Source organism: Musca autumnalis, unplaced genomic scaffold (assembly GCF_047663935.1).
Source record: "Musca autumnalis isolate F117 unplaced genomic scaffold, ASM4766393v1 scaffold_2, whole genome shotgun sequence".
NCBI classification, from domain to species: Eukaryota; Metazoa; Arthropoda; class Insecta; order Diptera; family Muscidae; genus Musca; species Musca autumnalis.
Window position 1 is genome coordinate 186,603,117 of NW_027411755.1, and position 27,016 is coordinate 186,630,132.

Genomic DNA, 27,016 nt, shown 5'->3' on the forward strand with positions numbered 1-27,016 from the left:
CTACTCCAGAGACAAAAGAACAATCCAAAAAAATAATTTTTCATCAAGACAACGCACTAGCGCACAAGAGTGTTTTAACAATGGCTAAAATCAACGAATTAAAGTACGAGTTGCTTGACCACCCATCTTATTCTCCTGATTTAGCTCCCAGTGACTTTTACTTGTTCCCAAATCTAAAAAAATTCCTTGCTGGCAAGGGTTTTACCTCAAACGAAGATGCAATTACAGTTGTAAACCACTATTTTGAAGACCTTGAGGAAAACTATTTTAATCAAGGGATAGAATTGCTAGAAAAGCGTTGGACTAAGTGTATTGAAGTTTCAGGAGATTATATTGAAAAATAAAAATATTTTTGAAAAACTAACTATTCTCTTTCATTGATAGGCTAAGAAGTTTCCGAACCGCCCTCGTAGAAACGCGACACGAGCTGCAAAGAACGCTCAACTTAACAAACAATGTGAAGAAATCGAAAGGCTACACCGACTACACGACGATTTCAACCTATTTGGATTTGAAAGCGGAAGGGTTCATTAGATCCGGCGCGTAAAAAAACTAAAATCGTGCGGGGTTCAAGAGTCACAGTTATAAATGTTGAAGCCAAAAAATAGGTTTTTAAAGAAAATTTACGCGCCAAAATTTCGACTTTGGACTCCTATTACTAGGGAGCTGTATGAAGCACACTCGTGAGATATACATCAAACGACGTGGAATCACGAGTTCTACAATCCAATAAATAGTTTGGGTAATTATCTGGTTGCGCCCTCCAATTATAAGAAAAATTCAAAAAACCCAGATTTCAAAACTTCAAAATGTCAGCATCGATTTTAGGGGGATGCAGTGTATATATCGAAAAGTCATACATTAGCACCATGTTGCCCAAGGGGTATTCTTCAGTTCTTTTCCGTGGTTTGACCAGAAATCAAGAAAGAACACAAAAAAACATGTAAACTTCAACATATTTGTACCCATTTTTATACCCTCCATCATATGGAGGGTATAATTAAATTTGTCATTCCGTTTGTAACACATCGAAATATTCGTCGGAGACCCTATAAAGTATATATTATTGATCAGCATAAAATTCTATGGCGATTTAACCATGTCCGTCCGTCTGTCTGTTGAAATCAAGATACAGCTCGCAATTTTAAAGATAGAGAGTCAATATTTGATACAGAAGTTTTTATTACATGCAGGATGGTTGGAATTGAAAATGGGATATATCGGTCCACGTTTTGATATAGCCCCCATAGAACGGTACCTCCCGATTTTCGGTATTTTTAAGGTTTTACCTTCATTATCCTACCAAACTGGCTGAAGTTTGGTGCGTAGTCTTCTTTAGGGGTATAAAACTTTCGCCCAGAATTTTGTCAGTATCGGTCCACACCTTCATATAGCCCCCATAGAACGGTACCTCCTGATTTTCGGTATTTTGAAGGTTTTAGCTTCATTACCACACCGAAATGGCTGAAATTTGGTACTTAGTCTAGGTTGGTGGTATAAAACTTTCCCCCAGAACTTTGTCTGTATCGGTCCATGCCATCACATAGCCCCCATAGAACGGTACCTCCCGATTTTCGGTATTTTTATGGTTTTAGCTTCATTATCCTACAAAAATGGCTGAAATTTGGTACGTAGTCTTCTTTAGGGGTATAAAGCTTTCCCCTAGAATTTTGTCAGTATCGGTCCACACCTTCATATAGCCCCCATAGAACGGTACCTCCCGATTTTCGGTATTTTGAAGGTTTTAGCTTCATTATCACACCGAAATAGATGAAATTTGGTACTTAGTCTACGTTGGCGGTATAAAACTTTCTCCCAGAATTTTGTCTGTATCGGTCCATGCCATCACATAGCCCCCATAGAAAGGGTCCTCCCGATTTTCGGTATTTTTATGGTTTTAGCTTCATTATCCTACAAAAATGGCTGAAATTTGGTACGTAGTCTTCTTTAGGGGTATAAAGCTTTCCCCTAGAATTTTGTCAGTATCGGTCCACACCTTCATATAGCCCCCATAGAACGGTACCTCCCGATTTTCGGTATTTTGAAGGTTTTAGCTTCATTATCACACCGAAATAGATGAAATTTGGTACTTAGTCTACGTTGGCGGTATAAAACTTTCTCCCAGAATTTTGTCAGTATCGGTCCACACCTTCATATAGCCCCCATAGAACGGTACCTCCCGATATTCGGTATTTTGAAGGTTTTAGCTTCATTATCACACCGAAATGGCTGAAAATTGGTTGGTGGTATACAACTTTCCCCCAGAACTTTGTCGGTATCGGTCCATGCCTTCATATAGACCCCATAGAAAGTTACCTCCCGATTTTCGAGATTTTTAAGGTTTTAGGTTCATTATCCTACCAAAATGGCTGACATTTGGTACGTAGTCTTCTTTAGGGGTATAAAACTTTCCCCCAGAATTTTGTCAGTATCGGTCCACACCTTCGTATAGTCCCCATAGAACGGTACCTCCCGATTTTCGGTATTTTGAAGGTTTTAGCTTCATTATCACACCGAAATGGCTGAAATTTGGTACTTAGTCTATGTTGGGTGTATAAAACTTTCCCCCAGAACTTTGTCGGTATAGGCCTACGCCTTCATATTGCCCCCATGGAAAGGTACCTCCCGATTTTTCGTATTTTGAAGGTTGTGGTTTCAATATTCCACCAAAATGGCTGAAATTTGGTACTTAGTCTTCAATGTGATATAAAACTGTTCGCCAGAAATTTGTCTGTACAGGTCCACGCTTTCATATTGCCCCATTTCCGACTAAAATTCGTCGGTATAGGTCCACGTTTCGATATAGCCCGCTTAGAACGGTACCTCCCGATTTTCGTAATACTGAAGATTGTGACGTCAATATCCCACCGACATGGCTAAAATTCGTTATTTAGTCTTCCAAGAGTTATAAAATATTCCTGAAGAGTATTATCATTATAGACCCACGTCTACCTATATCCCCATAGAAGCGTACTTCTTGATTTTCGGTATTTTTTTAAGTTTTAGCCACATTCTGTTACCGAAATATAGGAAATTTGGTATTTATTCTTATTTGGGTCTAAAAACTTTCCGTCAGAAATTTGTCGGCATAGATCGACGTTTTGAAATAGCCCCCATAGAACGGTGCCTCACATTGTTTTACCGAAATTGGTGAAATTTAGTATTAAGTCTCCTTCATACACGAAAGGAAACTAATTATTTCATTTTACTTCAATCAACTTGTGGTGGAGGGTATAACAAGTTCAGCCCGGCCGAACTTAACGCCGTTCTTACATGTTTAATATTACCACCAACACAGCTTCCACATAAATTATTTGTTATGGTTCATTTTATGCGACCCCGGCTAAAACACTTCAATTAATATAAATATATTCACATAGTATAAAATATATTGACAGTTCGCGATTTATTAAATGGTGAACCTCAACTTCAACGATTGTAAAACATTTTTATACCCTCAGCCACCGACGTAGCCAGGGGGGGGGGGGCCAGGGGGGGGCCCGAAATGATTTTCGTTCCCATAGGATATTAGCTTATGCTACACAGTTCAGTAATTTTAAATAAAATTTTTAACTGTTTTAAACATAATTTGAGAAATTTTCTGCATAGTTATTGTTAAGTTTTAAGGTGTTGTTTAAGCGTTTATTCGTAATTTTAGGCTGACTGTAAGTGTTACTGAATTCAGAACAAGATGTTCATTTGTATTTATTGAACGTTTGTAGCATATTACGTCCAATACTTTGGCTCATAAACAACGTCTAGAAAAAACATTCTTGCGATCTTTTGTTTTTGAAGTTTTGATAAGACCAATTCAACAATAAAAGATATAATTGTTGCTTAATCCTTGAGGTTTTAAATATTTCGTAAAAAAACTATATCAACCCTTTTTTGTGATATAATTTCTGATCCACCGCAGTTGAGATTATTTGCATCTAGTCTCATTCTACAAATTAGTAAATGTCTATTGTACAAAAAAGGATTTTCCTGTCGCATTTTTATGTTTTGTTAAACATTTCGAATGTTAATAAAATCGAGATTATTGAGATTGAGGTCAATGTTTATATTTTATTTATTGCATATTATATCCAATATTTCAAAATTACATTGAATTTCATCTTCAGGGTCTTTTTTTGTCGATTGCTCTTTGAATTGTATTTTGTGAAGTACTTTCAATGGACGCACATTTATAGAAATGTTCCTCTTTACTTCTTCGGCAAAGGAATTTGTGACGACAAACGAAATAAAAAAAAAAAAAACTGATAGGAAACATGTTGTTCATCGTCAAAATCTCAACAAGTACCAGAACTGAAACTTTCATCTGTGGACAGATCGATAAGAATTGTGTATCCATTTTCGATAGTATGAACTCGCCAACAAAATATGGATTCTATCATTGATCACAAGTGTTGCGGAGGAGGTATCTAAAGAAATAGACCGGATCGACATAGATCATTTTTGAAGTAGATCTTATTTTTGGAGTCATGCCTATTAAAAAATATTGCGCCCACCGGTCATTTCAGTTCGTGACAGTATAATTTTCAGTTTTTTTCAGCAAATATGGACTTGTCCACAAAAAACATACTACCGCTCTAAACACAAGGGATACCTTCTAAGGATCCTCGAACAGACCTTAAACTGCATTAAACAATTATTTTGAAGGTTTGTGAGGGATGTACCTAGTATGGCCCATTTTCGAGCTAAAACCAAAGTTTGGACCAAATCTGTTGCACCGTTCAAGAAAAATCGTACATATCACTTTAGCTAAAAGTATTGAAATTTCTGGGGGGAAGTAGACAGAAAATCATCATTTTGGATCTTTTTATAAGGCTTGTCGTGCGCACCAGCCTCTGCACATTATGGACGTAGGTGTTCTTTACAGCTTTCGCGCCATTCTCACTGAAAGTATGGACTTGCCCTTGAAAACCTTTGTACTGTAATAATAGGTGAACCGAGAACACTTTTTGCAAAAAAGCAAAGCGTTTCCAGCAGGGTTTCGGAGTCAGAGTCTACGAGTCGGAGTCGAGCAATTTTGCTGGAGTCGGAGTCTGAGTCGAAAAAAATAACTCTACTCCGACTCCGGGCGAAATTTTTTCACGTTATAGTAATACATCATTAAACTTGGAACAAGAATTTTTTTTTTAAATCATTATTTATTTTAAAAGAAAGGTATACGAAAACATATATTCAAACGGTATATTATACTAAGTTAAAGGACATTAACAGGATATTTACTATCCTCTGAAGTGTAGTCTATTCATCCTTATTTTGTTGATCCAATTGATTCTTTACATTTTTGCAAACAAAAGTAAAGTTATATGACAATCGAATTAAGATTGGACCTTTAACCTGTTTCGTCAGAAGTCTAACTGGACTTATCACAAAGGTATATTGGTAATCTTATCTTCTTTTTATGAGAAGTCATTCTTGTTTTCTATCAAAGACATTCTGGTCTCTATGGAAAATCTTATCTGGGGGAGGAAAAATTCGTTTTCGGAATGAAAGCCCCAATTGAGAACCCCAAAGGATCCCATAGCTGAAATTTATGAGTTATGACATAATGAATTTTTTGATTGACCCCCCTCAATCATTGAGAAAATAGCTTTATATCTCCATTTGGAGATATTGTTTAATCATTTTTAGATGGCATGTTTTCAGTTAAATAGAATGAGGAACCATTATGTCGAATATGCTGTCCTTCTAGCTCAGTTCCTTCCATGTCGTTTTCTACAAAAATGTTCCAACGAAAATTATATGTAGGTTTCCCATATCCAAGAAATCGATATTGTCAAGTTTTCATTGTCCTTTATCAGTTTTACTCGTTACTTTCTCAAAAAAACCGTATGTTTATGTATTTCGGTAAATTTCGCAAAAATTTCTAACTTTGCTATTTTTCAATGTAAGATTCGGCAGAAGCAGTATTGATATGTTCGAATGTATTCGAACGAATGAACTTTCTAATGAATATGTAAGGAAAAACTAACACATTGGCCTATATAGGCCAAAAAATAGGAAAAAGTTAAAAATTTGTGCATATTTTATTCATTTTTAGTGGTATAGGAATTCACCTCGGAGTTGACCCGGAGTCGGATTCGGAGCCGGAGTCGTGAAAAACATTCATCTGGAGTCGGAGTCGAGGTATTTTTGGCCTGGTTTCCAGAGAGGTATTTTTATTTATTAATTTATTTCATATTTTTACTTATAACTAAAGTATTATCATAAAGGAAGGAAACCATGACTACTGAGGTCTTAAGCTTTCACAGGTACATATATTTACTTATTATCCAGAGAGGTCTTAAACTGCACTTCTCTGAAAATTTTTGAAATCTCTGTGGAATGTTACCAAAAGAGTGGATCGATAAGGTTCATCTTCGAATTTGATCAAAATGTTGACAAAATATCACGAAGGCCAAATTTTGGACCGAATCGGTTGATCTTTCGAGAATTATCGTGTTCTCCCGGCAGCCAACCAGAAGGACGAACATAGCTTAGTCGGCCCCAAGTTTTCTTAAACAGATTTCTTCCAAACACACTTTGACCCTAAAACCATTATTTCGATGAGGCATATTTTGACTAAAGGCTGAGAGTATAAAAAATTTAGATTGGGAAAATTGTGTTTATGGACTTTTGATAAAAGAATGTATACGTGTATAGACCTTGGATTGGGCGCCAGAATTTAATTTTAAAATAATTCAAGATATCCTAGTTCCTGATAAATTTATGAAAAGATCCACGATAGGAAACCAGAATTTCTATAAAAGTGTCCGACGATTTGACGCCAAAATTAGTCTATTGACAGATGCACGATTGGGCGACAGAATTTGTCATTTACATACCCACGATTGGGTGCTAGAATTTCATCATGGATAGACTCACTATTGCTCAGCATTAACTATCTAAGAAGAAAACCACTATCGGCCTTCCTAAATTCTTTGCGATGAGATCTACGATTGGACACCAAAATACATTTAGAAAAATAACTACAACTGGTTTCTTTATGACAATAACAACGATTGGACACCGGAATTTCCGAAATTGAAAAATTGGCCATATTCTGACACCGCAACATGAAAAAGACCGAAAAATAATCTCATTTTCCTTTCATAAATTACTCAATAAAATTGGAGTGGAATATTAAAGCCGTGATTTTGAACGTTTGTGTAGTAGGAAACAAAGGAAAGGTCCTTAACATTCCATGTAAACAAAACAGTTGAATGTTAAGATATTTCTAAGGGTTTCCGATTGTATACTCTTTTTCGTTTGGTCTTACCGAAGTGATATCACTGAATTACATAACATTCACTGTAGTTGTGAGTTATTTGATAAATGATACACCCACAAATATATGCTATTATTAATATATCCATTGTTTTGAACATATATTAACCCTCATATATTGTCAAAAAAGTTCTGAAAACAAAGGGAAATTGGGCAGGAAATTATACGTCATTTTAATTAAAACAAAGTAATGAAAATTATTTCATCAATAATATAAGCCTAAAATAAGGTTTAAATCATTGCTAAATAACAATTTTTCGCTAACATGAACTTTCAAAATTTTGGTCAGGTGGGCCCCCCCCCGAAATGAAATCCTGGCTACGTCCCTGCCCTCAGCCTTTAGGCTAAGAAGGGTATATACACTTTGATACGATGAAAATGTGCCTCATAGAAATAATGGTTTTAGACCCCAAGTATGTTTGGACGAAATGTGTTTCAGACAATTTGGAGTCGATCTAGCCATGTCCGTCCGTCTGTCTGTCTGTCCTGCTGGCTGGAGCGCACGATAACTCTCGAACGGATGAACCGATTCGGTTCAAATTTTGGATTTCGTAATATTTTACCCAAACTTAGTTTAAGTTCGAAGATGGGCTATATCGGTCCACTCCTTCCGGTACCTCCCCCACAAAAGTTCGGAAATGTTCGGAAAATTTGAGCGCACGATAACTCTTGAAGGGAGTAACCGATTTGGTCCATACATTGCCCATCGTGAAATGTGTACCAGCCTTAGATAAGGTTTCAATATGGACTCAATCGGTCTACTCCTTCGGGTAACCCCCACACAAAATTTCGGAAAAGTTCAGTTTAGGGCCATCTCTCGAATCGCTTTGATTTTTGTTTAAGCAACTTGTATTCACTGCCCTCCATACGACGGTACAAGTTTCATCAGGGGCAAGTCCATACTTCCTGAGAAAATAGCATGAAAGTTGCAAAAAAAAAACCCCTATGACAGCATGTGAGGTGGTTGGAGCGCAAAATAACTCTAAAACGGATCTGCCGATTCGGTCCAAATTTTGGCCTTAGTAATATTTTGTCCAAACATAGTTTAAGTTTGAAGATAAGCCATATCGGTCCACTCCTTCAGGTACCTCCCCCACAAAAGTTCAAAAATTTTCGGAAAAAATTTTCGTAAGGTAACTCTTGAAGGGAGTGGCCGAATTGGTATATACTTTACACATCCTAATATATCTACCAGATATAGATCAGGTTCAAATATGGACTATATTTGTCCACTCCATCCGGTACCTCCCACACAAAATTTCGGATAAGTTCACGTTAAGACCTGATATCGAATCACTTTGATTTTTGTTGAAGCAACTTGCATTCGCTGCCTCAATTACGATGGTAAAAGTTTTTTTTCAGGGGCAAGTCCATACTTCTTGAGCAAACAGCCCGAATAGTGTAAAAACCTCCTATGGCACCCCCATGGTCTATGTCGGTATATTCCTTTAAGTACCTTTTCTGCAAAATTTTTGAACTTTAATCCTAATCAACATTTTTGTCGGTTCATACGACTAACATTTTGAAACCCCCTAAATACATAAGTTTTTTGTGAAAAAAGTGTTTCAATTTGCACAGGCCGAGGGTATATCTCTGTCGGCAAAGCCGACTGATACTTTTTTACTTGTTATGTTAATATATTTTATGACAGTACGCATTTCTAATTTTTCCATTGTAAAAAATTGCGGATGCGTCTTTTTAAACACATGTTTCTATATGAAGGAGTTGCCAGATAGAAACAAAATTTAACATGTGTTCATAACAGAGATGAAAGTTTCCAAAACACTTAACTTTTTTCTGTTTATACCGCGCTTTTTGTGCTAGGCTAAGAAGTTTCCGAACGCCCTCGTATACGGTTTTATAAGAGTTATCTGAGTTTTATGGAAAAAAATTAATTTTTGTTTGTGTTTTTATGTTTGTTTATTGCTGTTTGACCTCTTTTTAAATAATTAGAACATATGAGAAACTCACAAACACTCATATTATGATGCAAAATATAAAAAACTCAAATTTTTAACTTTGACCTTGAATGCCTTGAATTTCAACTACTGGACCGAATTCGAATGTTTTAATGCATCGGAAAGCTGATTATGTTGTCTGTCAAACAAAAAAAAAAAGATATATGGTAAAAACTAAATTTCCTTTACAATTCCATTTGAAAAAAATAAAAAAAAATGTCCGAGCACATCTACGATTTTTGGTATAGAGGTTAAGGAAAAAATTCTGATTTCAAATCTGTTTGCGTTCACAAATATCGGAACATGGAATGTAAGAAGTCTGTACGAACCTGGAAAACTAAACAACGCCATAGATGAAATGAAAAGACTGAATATAGATATACTAGGAATCAGTGAAACATGGTGGACCGAAAGTAGCGAATTTAGGTTACAGAATACTAAAATATATCACTCGGGAAACTACGATGACGTTCACAGGAGAGGTGTTGCAATCATTGTGGAAAATAAGATAGCCGACTGCATAAATGGATATGTCCCATTATCCGATAGAGTCATGATGATAAAAATATGTGGAAAACCACTTAATATGAATATTATCCAAGTCTATGCACCAACGTGTGACTCAAATAACGAGGAAATAGAAAAATTGTACAGCGATGTTGAACAACTTATGAAAATGACAAAACCACATGAAATCACGATTATTTAAGGAGATTTCAACACTAAGGTAGGAAATATAGAAACAGCGGCTATCACGGGAAAATTTGGACTAGGCACCAGAAATGAAAGAGGGTACAGGCTCATACAATTTTGCCAAGAACACAACATGAAAATAGTAAATACTCTATTTTGCCATCACCCAAGACGTCTGTATACATGGCGATCGCCACAAGATAGTACAGAAAATCCTAAAAAATCGACGCTACTGTTCTTGTGTTGTAACATGCTCCACATATCCCGGAGCGGACGTCCCTTCCGACCATAATCTTTTGTTATGCAAAATGCGAATAAGACTTGGAATGCCAAGAAAAAGGACTCCAAAAGCTAAACTTAATCTAGAAAAACTAGAGGACCCATCCACAAAAGAAAGGGTAAAAGAATTTATAAACACCAAACCAATAACGCCAACAGACAATGCACTGACCAGTTGTGGAATGAAATGAAAACTGTCTTTAAAACAAGCTCAACTATATTAGGGACAAAAACCACCCGAAAAGAAGAACCTTGGATAACAACAGAAATCCTCGAACTTCGCGAAAAGCGAAAAATACACAAAATACCAACTATGAAATTTATTGGGAAATAAACCAAGAGATTAGAAACGCTACATGAGCTGCAAAGAACGCTCAACTTAACAAACAATGTGAAGAAATCGAAAGGCTACACCGACTACACGACGATTTCAGCCTACGAGTATAACCGCCGTTTTAGTGGATGGATTTGAAAGCGGAAGGGTTCATTAGATCCGGCGCGTAAAAAAACTAAAATCACGCGGGGTTCAAGTGTCACAGTTATAAATTTTGAAGCCAAAATATAGGTTTTTAAAGAAAATTTACGCGCCAAAATTTCGACTTTGGACTCCTATTACTAGGGAGCTGTATGAAGCACACTCATGAGATATACATCAAACGACGTGGAATCACGAGTTCTACAATCCAATAAATAGTTTGGGTAATTATCTGGTTGCGCCCTCCAATTACAAGAAAAATTCAAAAAACCCAGATTTCAAAACTTCAAAATGTCAGCACCGATTTTAGGGGGATGCAGTGTATATATCGAAAAGTCATACATTAGAACCATGTTGCCCAAGGGGTATTCTTCAGTTCTTTTCCGTGGTTTGACCAGAAATCAAGAAAGAACATAAAAAAAACTTGTAAACTTCAACACATTTGTACCCATTTTTATACCCTCCGCCATATGGAGGGTATAATTAAATTTGTCATTCCGTTTGTAACACATCGAAATATTCGTCGAAGACCCTATAAAGTATATATATTATTGATCAGTATAAAATTCTATGTCGATTTTATCATGTTCGTCTGTCTGTTGAAATCAAGTTACAGCTCGCAATTTTAAAAATAGAGAGTCAATATTTGATACAGAAGTTTTTATTACATGCTGGATTTTTGGTATTGAAAATGGGATATATCGGTCCACGTTTTGATATAGCCCCCATAGAACGGTACCTCCCGATTTTCGGTATTTTTAAGGTTTTACCTTCATTATCCTACCAAACTGGCTGAAGTTTGGTACGTAGTCTTCTTTAGGGGTATAAAACTTTCTCCCAGAATTTTGTCAGTATCGGTCCACACCTTCATATAGCCCCCATAGAACGGTACCTCCCGATTTTCGGTATTTTGAAGGTTTTATCTTCATTATCACACCGAAATGGCTGAAATTTGGTACTTAGTCTACGTAGGTGGTATAAAGCTTTCTCCCAGAACTTTGTCAGTATCGGTCCACACCTTCATATAGCCCCCATAGAACGGTACCTCCCGATATTCGGTATTTTGAAGGTTTTAGCTTCATTATCACACCGAAATGGCTGAAATTTGGTACTTAGTCTAGGTTGGTGGTATAAAACTTTCCCCCAGAACTTTGTCGGTATCGGTCCATGCCTTCATATAGCCCCCATAGAACGGTACATCCCGATTTTCGGTATTTTTAAGGTTTTAGCTTCATTATCCTGCCAAAATGGCTAAAAAATGGTACTTAGTCTAGGTTGGTGGTATAAAACTTTCCCCCAGAACTTTGTCAGTATCGGTCCACGCCTTCATATAGCCCGAAATGGCTGAAATTTGGTACTTAGTCTAGGTTGGTGGTACAAAACTTTCCCGCAGAACTTTGTCAGTATCGGTCCAGGCCTTCATATAGCCCCCATAGAACGGTACCTCCCGATTTTCGGTATTTTGAAGGTTTTAGCTTCATTATCACACCGAAATAGATGAAATTTGGTACTAAGTCTACGTTGGTAGTATAAAGCTTTCTCCCAGAATTTTGTCAGTATCGGTCCACGCCTTCATATAGCCCCCATAGAACGGTACCTCCCGATATTCGGTATTTTGAAGGTTTTAGCTTCATTATCACACCGAAATGGCTGAAATTTGGTACTTAGTCTAGGTTGGTGGTATAAAACTTTCCCCCAGAACTTTGTCAGTATCGGTCCACGCATTCATATAGCCACCATAGAACGGTACCTCCCGATTTTCGGTATTTTTAAGGTTTTACCTTCATTATTCTACCAAACTAGCTGAAGTTTGGTACGTAGTCTTCTTTAGGGGTATAAAACTTTCTCCAAGAATTTTGTCAGTATCGGTCCACACCTTCATATAGCCCCCATAGAACGGTACCTCCCGATTTTCGGTACTTTGAACGTTGTGGCCTCAATATTCCACCGAAATGGCTGAAATTTTTTATTTAGACTTCGTTGGGGTACTCAAACTTCCCCTTTAAATTTGTCTGTATAGGCCCACGCCTTCATATTTCCCCCATGAAAAGGTACCTCCAGATTTTTCGTATTTTGAAGGTTATGGCTTCAATATTCCACCAAAATGGCTGAAATTTGGTATTTAGTCTTCAATGTGATATAAAACTGTTCGCCAGAAATTTGTCTGTACAGGTCCACGCTTTCATATTGCCCCATTTCCGACTAAAATTCGTCGGTATAGGTCCACGTTTCGATATAGCCCGCTTAGAACGGTACCTCCCGATTTTCGTAATACTGAAGATTGTGACGTCAATATCCCACCGAAATGGCTAAAATTCGTTATTTAGTCTTCCAAGAGTTATAAAATATTCCTGAAGAGTATTATCAGTATAGGTCCACGTCTTCCTAAATCCCCATAGAAGCGTACTTCATGATTTTCGATATTTTTTTAAGTTTTAGCCACATTATGTTGCCGAAATATAGGAAATTTGGTGTTTATTCTTATTTGGGTCTAAAAACTTTCCGTCAGAAATTTGTCGGCATAGATCGACGTTTTGAAATAGCCCCCATAGAACGGTGCCTCACATTGTTTTACCGAAATTGCTGAAATTTAGTATTAAGTCTCCTTCATACACGAAAGGAAACTAATTATTTCATTATACCCTCAGCCTTTAGGCTATGAAGGGCAAAATGTGCCTCATCGAAATAATGGTTTTAGACCCCAAGTATGTTTGGACGAAATGTGTTTCAGACAATTTGGAGTCGATTGAGCAATGTCCGTCCGTCTGTCTGTCTGTCTGTCTGTCTGGCTGGCTGGAGCGCACGATAACTCTCGAAGGGATGAACCGATTCGGTTCAAATTTTGGCTTTCGTAATATTTTGCCCAAACTTAGTTTAAGTTCGAAGATGAGCTATATCGGTCCACTCCTTCCGGTACCTCCCCCACAAAAGTTCGAAAATGTTCGGAAAATTTGTACGCACGATAACTCTTGAAGGGTGTAACCGATTTGGTCCATACTTTGCCCATCGTGGAGCGTGTACCAGACTTAGATCAGGTTTTAATATGGACTCAATCGGTCCACTCCGTCGGGTACCTCCCACACAAAATTTTGGAAAAGTTCAGTTCAGGAACATCTCTAGAATCGCTTTGATTTTTGCTTTAGCAACTTGTATTCACTGCCCTCCATACGACGGTATGAGTTTCATCAGGGGCAAGTCCATACTTCCTGAGAAAATAGCCTGAAAGTTGCAAAAAAAACCCCTATGACACCGTGTGAGGAGGTTGGAGGGCAAAATAACTCTCGAACAGGTCTGCCGATTCGGTCCAAAGTTTGGCCTTACTAATATTTTGTCCAAACATAGTTTAAGTTCGAAGATAAGCCATATCGGTCCACTCCTTCAGGTACCTCCCCCACAAAAGTTCAAAAATGTTCGGAAAAATTGTGCGTACGATAACTCTTGAAGAGAGTGGTCGAATTGGTCCATACTTTACACATCCTAATATATCTACCAGATATAGATCAGGTTCAAATATGGACTATATTTGTCCACTCCATCCGGTACCTCCCACTGAAAATTTCAGATACATGTTCACTTTAAGACCTGCTTTCGAATCACTTTGATTTTTGTTGAAGCAACTTGCATTGCTGCCTCAATTGCGATGGTAAAAGTTGTTTCAGGGGCAAGTTCATACTTCTTGAGCAAACATCCCTGAAGTTCTAAAAAACCCCTATGATACCATATGTAGTGGCTGGAGATCCATTCTTTTTAGTATCTCCTCCGCAAAACTTTTGATATTAAATCCTAATCAACATTTTTGTCAGTTCAAACGCCCAAAATTCTTAAAACTCCCTAAATACATGCGTTTTTTGGAAAAAAATTGTTTCAATATACACAGGCTGAGGGTATATCTCTGTCGGCAAAGCCGACTGATACTTTTTTACTTGTTTTACTTCAACCAACTTGTGGTGGAGGGTATAACAAGTTCGGCCCGGCCGAACTTAACGCCGTTCTTACATGTTTAATATTACCACCAACACAGCTTCCACATAAATTATTTGTTATGGTTCATTTTATGCGACCGCGGCTAAAACACTTCAATTAATATAAATATATTCACATTGTATAAAATATATTGACAGTTCGCGATTTATTAAATGGTGAACCTCAACTTCAACGATTGTAAAACATTTTTGAATATTACCATATACCGTCTATAGCATAAATGCTGAGGGTATAAACAGGAATATTGTAGTGGATTCCTCGTTCCCTAAGATAGTTTTCTTAAAATATACAATACTGACTATTTTTTAGTCTCTTAATGTTACCTCCTATGTTTTTAAGGAACTTTGTCTTGTTTTATAGCCCGTTTCCACGATACGTCGTTCGTTCTCTATTCGTTGTTCGACCCATAACTACGAATAAATTACTTATTTCCCCACACAAAATTATATGAATGAACGACGATTTTTCTACGTTGTTCGATTAGAAATACTCTCTGAACGACGAATAAGTATGTCCCATCCCTAACAAATGAGAGAATTTATCGAAAAAATAATTATGACATGTCTAAATTCAAAATTGAAAAATTTGTTGAAAACACAAAAATTTTTAGAAAAGAGGAAAAATATGAATGAATATTAATGAACTAAACATTTTATACAGGTGCAGAAGGAAGATGGTTGCATTTCCTTTTTAATTCCACGCACATTTCTTGTCCATTAGTTCAAAATCGCGTAAAAAAATCAGAAACAAAAAGGAAACAAATAACTGAAAGTCTGTATACACAAACATTGTTTTGACATGTATCCCTCTCTTTCATTTTGAAAATAGAAACATATAAAAATATATTGAAAATACAAAATTATTCAGAATTTATGGAAAAAATGAATGAAATGTGTGTAGTTAAATATAGAGGATACATTTGAAGGAAAGTCCATTTCTTTTCCTATTCATTTAATGTATATTTTATGTGTTTTCGTTTCAAATTTTCGTGAAAACAAGGAAACAAAAATGAAGGAAATTTTATTTATGTTTCTGTTAATTACGAATGGTGTCGTGGAAACGGGTTAATTCGTGTACGTCGTTCGACAGGCGAACAACGTAATTGAAACACTGGTGTGAACATGACATTAGTTTTAACATCAACAACATCCCCATCAAACAACAAAGTTCCTCATGTCACTTCATTTTTATTATTTATTTTTATATTTTTTCAATTCACATTATTAGTTTTATTATAGAAAATATCCCCTAGTGTTCTTTATCTTTACACACAGTTGCAGTCATTGTTCTTTTTCTTTCACATGATTCAGAAAGCCATCAGCCATCATCTTTACCATACATTCGTCTATATTTGTGTTTGAATACATTTTTATTTTGTAACAAAATGTCAAATTTGATTTGTCTAAATTGAATCAGGTGTGCTTTTCTCAGGCATCATCCGAAAAACATCTAAATAAAACATGTGTATGTATACATATATGCATATACCTACCCAATAGAAAGTGTCTTTAAGACAACATCGATGAATCGTGCACGACATTTCCAATTCGTTCACGACTCCTTGCAGACAGCCCTTTGGGATCGTTGACGACTTTTTCACACAAGTGTCCCAGTATTCATGCACGACAACTTGGGCGACAGGGTAAGCGAAGCTGTCGTCGACGACAACTTCGAAGACAAAAAACCCGTTGTTTCGTTGACGACTGCCTTGGAGACACTGTCTTGCTATTTGTCATTGACGACCATACTAAAGAGAATTTGTTTTGTTGTCGTGTGTCAAATTTTATTTTTATTACTTTATAAAAATACATACTTTTACAATAATCTTACATTAATAATACTTAGTTCTTGAATATTCTCTCATCCAGCTTTTTTGAACTTATCCGCGCCTCATTTTCCTATCACAACCGATGGACCTCCTCTATTTATGAATTCTGTAAAAAACATTATGAATAAATACAATAACCGCTAATATAATCTATAACCTTACCATATACCACTGCCGCATCATTTAAAACCGCTACAATTTACAGCATTCTCCATAACTTCAACCTACATATGTATATGTATTAAAAGAATAACTTAAATAAGTTTCAAAGTTCCTTAATGTAATTGTTCTTACTTACCGTTCTTTGGTAAAAAGAAAATCTTTAATCATTGACGCGATATCAGAATTTGTAGATTTTATTATCTTACGTTTATTACAAAATAAAAATTGTATATTCAAATCAATATGTGAACAATCAATTCATAGCACGCTTTTTTGAAAATTGTGGGGTTTGTTGCCACGACACATTGCAAGACATGGTCATGCACATTGTCGTGCATGACAATTTATAATATTTCGTCAATGATTCGTCGACGAAAATGTCGTCGAAGACTTGATTTTCTATTGGGTATTTATATATGGATATCTCAGCATGTGTGTGAGTGTGTTTTCTTCTTCATACCTTTCATATTTGCCAAAAAACGTGACTTTTTCGTTATTGGTCTTATGTTTTCTTACATCTGCTTACCGCATAACATAATCAAAGGGAAAATTGTGATTTTTGTTTCTTTGGTGGAAGTTCATTTGAATTCATTTTGTTGAACATAAATTCATTTTGTTGAGATATTTTTTATTTTTCGAATTTGAAAATGGAAACACATTCTCTTAGAGAAAATTGTTGAAGGATTTTTTTTTTGGGAAAAATTTATTTTTTTTGATAAAGATATAGAAAGTCATGAGCGTAGAGAAGGGATTTAATAGCTACGATCCGCCATACAGGTTATTCTTATCGATATCGACAATCAACTTTTAACTTAAAGTATTATATATTAATTAATTGCTGATTTTTTTTGCGATTTTATTTAAAAATACGTAGAAATTGAAATTAATTTCCCGATCTCTGTCGAAATTTCTCTGACCGCATTATTTGTCTTTTTAATTTATATATTTAATTTACATTGTTTTAACTCTCGTATAAATGCTTACACCAATGAGGGACATACATACATACACATATCTTGCGGATCAAAGATAACATTGTATTTGGTACACTTTTTTCATCAATTAGCTAATAAGTGGTATCGACCAATCCTATTGTTTTAATTTTAATAGCTTACAAGTACATACATATATACCAATTTGTTTTAAATAAGATGTGTATATTATTTTTTCTCAATTTCTCTCAAGTTGATTTTTGGATATTTGTTCTCTTTTATTTCGTAGAAAACACGTTCCGTTGAATATGACCAGACAAAATCTTAAGAAAACATTTGTTTTCTTGCCAAGAATTAAAAACAAAGAAGCAATTTCGAAAGAAAAATAAACTTGTAAAAATATATTAGGGTGTACCCCAATAAAACATGTTTTTATGCCCTACACCAGTATGTGGGGACGGTATAATAAGTTGGTTTTGGTTCAAAATTTTTAATCGCATCGAGCTGGGTAATATTTAAGGGTCGGAATGGGCAAAAAACGTATGTGTGGAATTAGTCAACAATTTATTCTTATGCGAATATCACGGCCTCCATTAGGGCGATTCCAAAAGAAAAGCCTGGCAGTGAAAGAGAAAAATCTCCCTTTTACAATGCTGCAAAGTAGGTTGGCGGAGATGTCGCAACAGTCGCCATTCCATTTTATTTTTCATTTTTTTTCGGATTTTGATTGTAATGATAAAATCCATGGGTAATTAGAAAGGTTGGGTAAAGCTTTTTGTCAGTTTAAATTTGTATACCCTCAGCCTTTCGACTAGAAAGGGTATATACACTTTGATACGACCAAAAATGTGCCTCATCGAAATAACCGTTTTAGACCCCAAGTACGTTTGGACGAAATTCGTTTCAGACAATTTGGAGCCGATTTAGCCATGTCCGTCCGTCGCCAACTCTCGAACGGATCAACCGATTCGAACCAAATTTTGGGTATGGTAATATTTTGGGTGCCACCGTGGTGCAATGGTATGCACACCCGCCTTGCACGCAGAAGGTCGTGGGTTCGATTCCCAGGCCAGGCAACATCAAAATTTTCAACGGTGGCAAAATACCCCTCAGTAATGTTGGCGACATTTCCTGAGTATTTCAGCCTTGAAAAACTTCTTTATAAAGTGGTGTCGTAAGACAAGCCGTTCGCACTCGGCTATAAACAGTAGGTCCCATATCATTGAGCTAATATGAATCAGGGTGCACTCATTGATATGAGAGAAGTCTCCTCTGTCCCGTCTAGGATGTTTATACCCTCAGCCTTTAGGCTAAAGAGGGTATTTACACTTTGATACGACCAAAAATGTGCCTCATCGAAATAATGGTTTTAGACCCCAAGTATGTTTGTACGATATCCGTTTCAGACAATTTTGAGTAGATCTAGCAATGTCCGTCCGTCTGTCTGGCTGGTGCGCACGATAACTCTCGAACGGATCAATCGATTCGGTTTAAATTTTGGGTATCGAAATATTTTGTCCATATTCGATTTAAGTTCGAAGATGGGCCATATAGGTCCACTCCTTCAGGTACCTCCCCCACAAATGTTCAAAAATTGTCGCAAAACTTGTGCGCACGATAACTCTTGTAGGGAATAACCGATTTGGTCCATACTTTGCACATCGTGTAATTTCTAACAAACTTAGATGAGGTCCCAATATGGACTCAATCGGTCCACTCCTTCGGGTACTTCCCACACAAAATTTCGGAAAAGTTCAGTTTAGGACCTGGTCTCGAATCGCTTTGATTTTTGTTTACGCAAGTTGTATTCGCTGTCCTCTATACGACGCTGTAAGTTTCATTATGGGCAAGTCCATACTTCCTGAGAAAATAGCTTGAATGTTACAAAAAACCCTATGACACCGTGTGTAGTGTTTGGAGCGCAAGATAACTCTCGAACAGATCTGCCGATTCGGTCCAAAATTTGGCTTTCGTAATATTTTGTCCAAACTTAGTTCAAGTTCAAAATGGATTATATCGGTCCACTCCTTCCGGTACCTACCCCACAAAAGTTCGAAAATGTTCGGAAAATTTGTGCGTACGATAACTCTTAAAGTGAGTAACCGATTTGGTCCATACTTTGCACATTATAAAATTTCTACCAGACTTAGATGACGTTCCAATATGGACGCAATCGGTAAACTCCTTCGAGTACCTCCCACACAAAATTTCGGAAAAGTTCAGATTAGGACCTGCTCCCGAATCGCCTTGGCTTTTGTTGTAACATCTTGTATTCACTGTCTCCTATACGAAGGTACAAGTATCCTCAGGGGCAAGTCCATACTTCCTGAAAAAATAACCTGAAAGTTGAAAAACAAACCCTATGACACCATGTTTATGGGTGGAAGCGCAAGATAATTCTTGAACGGAAATTCCGATTCCGGCCAAAGTTTGGCCTTCGTAATATTGTTTCCAAATTTAATTTAAGTTCGTAGATAAGCCATATCGGTCCACTCCTTCAGGTTGATGTGCGCACGATAACTGTTGATGGGAGTGACCGATTTGGTCCATACTTTACAAATTCTCATAATATCTACCAGATGTAGATCAGGTTCGAATATGGACTATATTTGTCCACTCCATCCCGTACCTCCCACACAAAATTTTGGATAAGTTCACTTTAAGACCTGCTATTGAATCACTTTGATTTTTGTTGAAGCAACTTACATTCGCTGCCTCAATTACGATGGTAAAAGTTGTTTCAGGGGCAAGTCCATAGTCTTGAGAAAACAGTGCTTTTCCGCAAAATTTTTGAACTTTAAACCTAATCAACATTTTTGTCGGTTCATACGACCAAATTTTTAAACTCCCTAAATACATAAGTTTTTTTATGAAAAAAGTGTTCAATTTGCAAAGGCTGAGGGTATATGTCTGTCGGCAAAGCCGACTGATACTTTCTTACTTGTTGTGGAACAATTATATATAATATTTTGTCCAAACATAGTTTAAGTTCGAAGACAATAGTTCAACATTTTCCTGGTACAAACTTCGCACATCGTATTATTCCTTCCAGTTATATATGGGGTTCGAATATGGACTATATCGGTCTACTACTTCGGGTACCTTCCGCACAAAATTCGGATAAAGTGAAGTTTAAAAGCTCCGCGCGGATCGTTCTGAAATTTTTTTTAGAAGGTTGTCCTTGCTGCTCCCTTAACAAACATAAAATGTTTTCTTGCGCAAGTCCATACTTTCTGAGATATTGGCCTAAAATCTCCATGAAACCCTGACGGCACCAAAATGTCAAATCCGCAAGATAATTCTCGCAGGGAGTTTCTGATTAGCCCAAATTTCGCACATCGTATTATTCCTTCCAGGTTCGAATATGGACTATATCGGTCCACACCTTCGGATACCTCCCACACCAAATTCGGATAAAGTGAAGTTTAAGAGCTAATCTCGGATAGTTCTGAAATTGTTTCAGTAGGTTGTCCTTGCGACTCCCTTATCGACTCAATTTTTCCTTGCGCAAGTCCATACTTCCGTAGATATTAGCTTAAAATCTCCAAGAAATCCTGACGGCACCAACCAAACAACAACAACAAATCTGCAAAATAATTCTCGCAGGGAGTTTCTGATTGGTGCAGACTTATCGTATTATTTCATCCAGTTATGTATCAGGTTGGAATATGGACTATATATATTCACGCCTTCGGGTACCTTCCCATGAAAAAGTGAAGTTTAAGATTTCCTCTCGCATCGTTTTGGTACTTTTTCAGTAGGTTGTTCTAGCGGTCTCATTTACAACGGTACAAGTTTTTCGGGAGTAAGTCAATACTTCCTGAGATAATGGCCTAAAAACACCAAAACCCTGCCGGTACATACTAAAATGGCTATTGTGCAAGATAACTCTAAAACTAATTTATATTTCGAGTCCTTTATGAAGAAGTTTGGTTAATACAAATTTTTGGTATATGTCAGGGATTTGGTATAGCCCCACATTACGGTACCTACAGATTTTAAAGCAAAATCTTGATTCAAAATCGATATATTTTATATGCGGCATAATTATAGTGTTTGGTTTATTTGTTTTTATTTTTTTTTTTGGTCAGTGGCTGAAGCTATATCTCCGTACGCCCAGTTAACTGATACTTTCTTACTTGTTTCTTTCCAGTATTCCTAAGACTTCGAAACTTTGTTTTTTAACAAAAAAAAAAAAAAAAAAAAAGGAACAAAAAGACAAAAAAACAAGTAAAAAAGGATCAGTCGGCTTTGCAGACAGAGATATACCCTCAGCCAATTTGAAGTGAAAATTTTACCTCCGGACAGATCGAATGTATTTAAGGTCTCTTCATAATTTTGTGGCCCTTTTTGGACCATTGAACTTGCCGACAAAAATGTGGACTAGGTATTAACTGCACTAAGACACAAATGTTAAACTTTTGTAGGGCAGGTACCCTTAGGGAGGACCGATATGGGCCATTTTAGAAGTTAAACTAAATTTTGACAAAATATTAGGAGATTCAAAGTTTGGACCAAACTGGTTGCCCCATTCAAGTGATATCGTCCTAGCATTTTAGTGACATTTTTTAAATATTGGGGAGAAGTACCGAAAGTTGTGGACCGGTATTGCCCATGAAACTAAGTTAGGATATAATATGACGAAGACCAAATGTTGGACCAAATCGGTTCAACAGTTCGAGAGTTATGGTGTTCTCCGACCGCCATATATGGTGACATAGGGGTCTTTTTACACCTTTCGGTCTGTTTTCCCAAGAAATATGGACCTGCCCTTGAAAAAACTTTTACCGTCGTAATGGAGGTAGCGAATGCAAATCGCTTCAACAAAGATCGAAGTGATTCGCTAGCAGGTCTTAAAGTGAACTTATCCGAAATTTTGTGTGAGAGGTACCAGAAGGAGTAGACAAATATAGTCCATATTCGAACCTGATATATATCTGGTAGATATATTAGGATGTGCAAAGTATGGATTACATCGGTCATTCCCTCGTGCGCAAAATTTTTCCGAACATTTTTGAAGTTTTGTGGGGGAGGTACCTAAAGGAGTGTACCGATATAGCCCATCTTCGAATTTAAACTATGTTTTGATAAAATATTTCGAAGGCAAATTTTGGATCGAATTGACAGATCCTTTCGAGAGTTATCTTGCGCTCCAACCACTACACAAGGTGTCATAGGGGCTTTTTGCACCTTTCCGGCCATTTTCTCAGGAAGTATGGACTTGCCCCTGATGAAACTTGTACCGTCGTATGGGGGAAGTGAATACAACTTGCTGCAACAAAAATCAAAGCGATTCGAGAGCAAGTCCTAAACTGAACTTTTCCGAAATTTTGTGTGGGAGGTACCCGAAGGAGTGGGCCGATTGAGTCCATATTGGAACCTGATCTAAGTCTGGTAGAAATTTCATGACGTGGAAAGTGTGGACTAAATCGGTTACTCCCATCAAGAGTTATCGTGCCCACAAATTTTCCGAACATTTTAGAACTTTTGTGGGGGAGGTACCGGAAGTAGTGGACCGATATAGCTCATCTTCGAACTTAAACTAAGTTTGGACAAAATATTACGAAAACCAAAATTTGAACCGATTCGGTTCATCCGTTCGAGAGTTATCGTGCGCACCAGCGAGCCAGACGGACAGACAGACGGACGGACATTGCTAAATCAACTCCAAATTGTCTAAAATGCATTTCGTCCAAACATACTTGGGGTCTTCAACCATTATTTCGATGAGGCACATTTTGCCCGTATGAAAGTGTATATATACCCTCGTGATCATAAATGCTGATGGTATAATGATTACCTTCTGTTAACAGTTCAAACCTAACCTCGAACAGGTCTTAAACTGCACTTAAGCCAACAAATTGATAATAGTAGTTCTCGAACGAGTTCTCCGATATAGACATCATGGTCTTCAATGAGAATATTTCATGGTCTTTAATGAGATAATATCATGGTGTGCTATAAGAGACCTCATGGTCTTCTGTGACAAAACCTCATACTCTTCTATGAGAAGATGTCACGGTTTTCACATAAGAAGTCATCATGGTCTTCTACGACAAAAAATCCTAGTCTTCTGTGATAGACTTCTATGATATGACCAAGTGGTTTCCTATGAGAAAACCTCATAGCCTTCTATAAGAAATCCTCATGGTCTTTATAAGAAGATTCCATGATCTTCTTTAAGAAGACGTCATAGTCTTCCATAAGTAGACTTCACGATCTTCTAAAGGAAGTACTCATAATCTTCTATAAGTAGACCTCATGGTCTGCTATGATATTACCTAATGGTCTTCTATGAGAAGACCTAACGATTTTCTATGAGAAGACGTCATGGTCTGTTATGAGGAGATCTTATACTCTCCTACATATGTTAGAATCTCATTTGTTTTCTATGAGAATACCACATTGTCTTCTATGAGAAGGTCTCCTATATGAGGACCTCATGGTTTTCGATGAGAAGACCTCATTTACTATCAGAAAACCTAAGGTTTTCTATGAGATGACTTCTTAGTCTTCTATAAGAAGTACTCATGATCTTCAATGAGAAGAAGTTCTCGTGGTTTTCTATGGAAAAGCATTGTGATTTCCTATGAGAGAATTTCATGGTAATCTATGACAATACATCATGGTTTTCTATGAGAAGATCTCATGATTTGCTATGCGGAAACCTCATGACATGCTATGAGAATACCTTATGGTCTTCAATGAAAAAAACTCATGTTCTTCTATGAGAAAACCTCATGGTCTTCTATGACCGGATCTCATAGTATTCTATGAGAAGACCTAATGATCTGTCTGTCTGTCCTTCTGTCTGGATGGCCGGTGCGTACGATAACTCTCGAACGGATTAACCGATTCGAAAAAATGTTGCACTTCGTAATATTTTGCCCAACATTAGTTTAAGTTCGAAGTAGGCCATATTGGTCCACTCCTTCGAGCACCTCCCCCACAAAAGTTTGAAAATATTCGGAATAATTGTGCGCACGATAACTCTTGAGGGGAGTAACCGATTTGGTCTATAATTTGCACATCGTGAAATTTCTTCTATACACATGCGAGGTTTTCTATCGGTTCACTTTTTCGGGTACCTCCCACACAAAATGTAATATTTTGTCCAAACTTAGTTTAAGTTCGAAGATGAGCGATATCAGTAAATTCCTTACAGTACCTCTCCCAAAAAAGTTTAAAAGGCAGTTACCGAGGTGATCCATACTTTGCACATTGTAATATCTCTACGAGACACAGATCACATTCCAATATGGTCTATATAGGTCCACTACTTCGGGTGCCTCCACAAAATTTCAGAAAAGTGCAGTTTAAGACCTCCTCTCGAGTACCTTTGATTACTCTCGAGTACCCCATTACGGCGGTACAAGGTTTTTCAGGGGCAAGTCCTTACCCCCGAAAAAGTGGCCCGAAAACTGTAAAAACCCCTTTGGCACCATGTGTTTTGTCCAAATTCAATTTAACTTCGAAAATGATCGATATTCTCCTACAAAAGTTCAAAATTGTTATTAAATGCAGTTTAGAATCTGTTGAAAGATCCTTTGGAAATTTATACCGAAGCCAATATTTGTTTTCCTGTTTACAGCGATATTATATTTTTCTTGCGCAAGTCCATGCTCTAAATTATACGGTGACCACCTGAAATTACTGGTGAACATGATATCTATCGAAAAGGCATGACTCCCAAAAATTAGATCTACTTCCAAAATGGTACCTGCTCCGAGTTTTAATTCGGATCTACATTTTTGGTGGCATGTTCATATGTACAAAAGCGACAAAATTTAGAAAACCCTCTAAATACTTAAATTTTAGGGAAAAGGATCATGGTTGTGGAGCCGCTTTTCGATTTGTCCGTTGCGGAAACTTTGAACTCAAACAGGCTGAGGGTTTCAGGGTGGTGGATTTCATACGTCGAGAATTTATATTCTTTATGACAAAAGCTACAACTTTGCCTCCATGAGCAAATTAAAATTCTTCACGGTTTAGGAGATATGCGCCTGCCAAAATGCTCACTTTTGACTTAATTTTTCAAGGATATTTTTAATGTCCTATTTATCCCGGAATGCAATAATTTATAATTTTTATATAAAGCCTATACTCTCCTCTTTAATATGACACTAATACCGGTATCGTACGACGAGTACATGTATTTAAAACATTTTTTTTGAAAAATGTTGACCTTTGAAATTTGTTTGACCTCTAAAAGGTCACAACGATGAGAAAACGAAAAACTAAAAATGCCATTTTACTCCATTTTTCCTATACTTTCAAACGTATATAGTCCGGTTTACGTGTAATTTTGGCTGTCGGGCAGTGTTATCTAATATAATTTAAATAAAACATGTGGCCAGCCAGGTGAAAGGTACCACCTACGGGGTTATATCAAAGTGTCGACCTATCTTTACAATATTTGGTGGGAACGTTTTATAACTGCAGGGAACCTCAAAAGTCAAATTACGGGTAGTTCCCTTTTTAGTGAAGAAGTTTTGTGACCACAGGGAAACTCAAATGTCAAATTACAGCTAGTTCGGTTAAAAATTATGGCTAAAATCTGCAAAATACCGAAAATAGGGAGGTACCATTATATGGCGGATGTGCCAAAACATGGATTTATGTTGACGGGGTTTTATTAAAGTATCGACCTATCTTTACAATATTTGGTGGAAAAGTTTTATAACTGCAGGGCACACCAAAAGTCGAATTACGGGAAGTTCCGTCAAACAATGTAGCTAAGACCCTCAAAATACCTAACATCGGGAGGTACCGTTATATGGGGTCTATACCAAAACATGAACCTATGTTGACGATTTTTAGTAAAGAAGTTTCGTGACCACTGAAAACTTCTAATGTCAAATTACAGCTAGATCACTTTTTGGTGGAGAAGTTTCACTGACATTTGAGGTCAAATTACAGCTAGTTTGGTTAAAAAGTGTAGCTAAAACCCTCAAATGCCGAAAATCGGGAGGTCTCGTTATATGGGAGCTATTTCGATTTATGGTGGAGAAGTTACGCTACCACTGACAACTTCAAAAGTCAAATTAAGCTAGTTCGGTTAAAAATTGTACCTAAACTCCTAAAAAAAAACAGAAAATCGTGAGGTACCGTTGTATGGGGGGTTATACCAAAACATGGACCAAAATTTTTGGAATATAAGTTTGTTGTTCACTCGGAACCCTAAATGTCAAATTATAGCTCATTCGGTTAGAAAATGTGACTAAAAACGTCAAAATACCTGAAATCGGGACTATACCAAAACGTGGACCGATATAGCGCATCATCGAACTTGACCTGCCCCTGTAGACAAAAGACGCATCTTCCCAAAATGTCAGCGTCCTATCTCCATTTTTGTGGATGCTAGAGTGATTACCGCAGACGGACGGACATGCATAGATCGACTCAGAAATTTGCCTTATCAAGAATATAC

The 27,016-nt window shown here is 36.9% G+C and overlaps 1 protein-coding gene across 3 annotated transcripts in view; it reads right to left on the reverse strand.

Annotated features, from left to right (window-relative positions):
• Positions 1-17,563, reverse strand: part of LOC141395024 (uncharacterized) — a 70,398-nt gene extending 52,835 nt beyond the window's left edge. For all 3 annotated transcript variants that reach the window (XR_012410534.1, XR_012410535.1, XM_073970385.1), the window contains exons 1-3: positions 16,791-17,563; positions 16,655-16,716; positions 14,988-16,598 (exon numbers count right to left, since the gene is read on the reverse strand). The gene's annotated coding sequence lies outside the window, so the exon portion shown is untranslated. The remainder of the gene's footprint in view (positions 1-14,987; positions 16,599-16,654; positions 16,717-16,790) is intronic.
• Between the last annotated feature and the right edge of the window lie 9,453 nt (positions 17,564-27,016).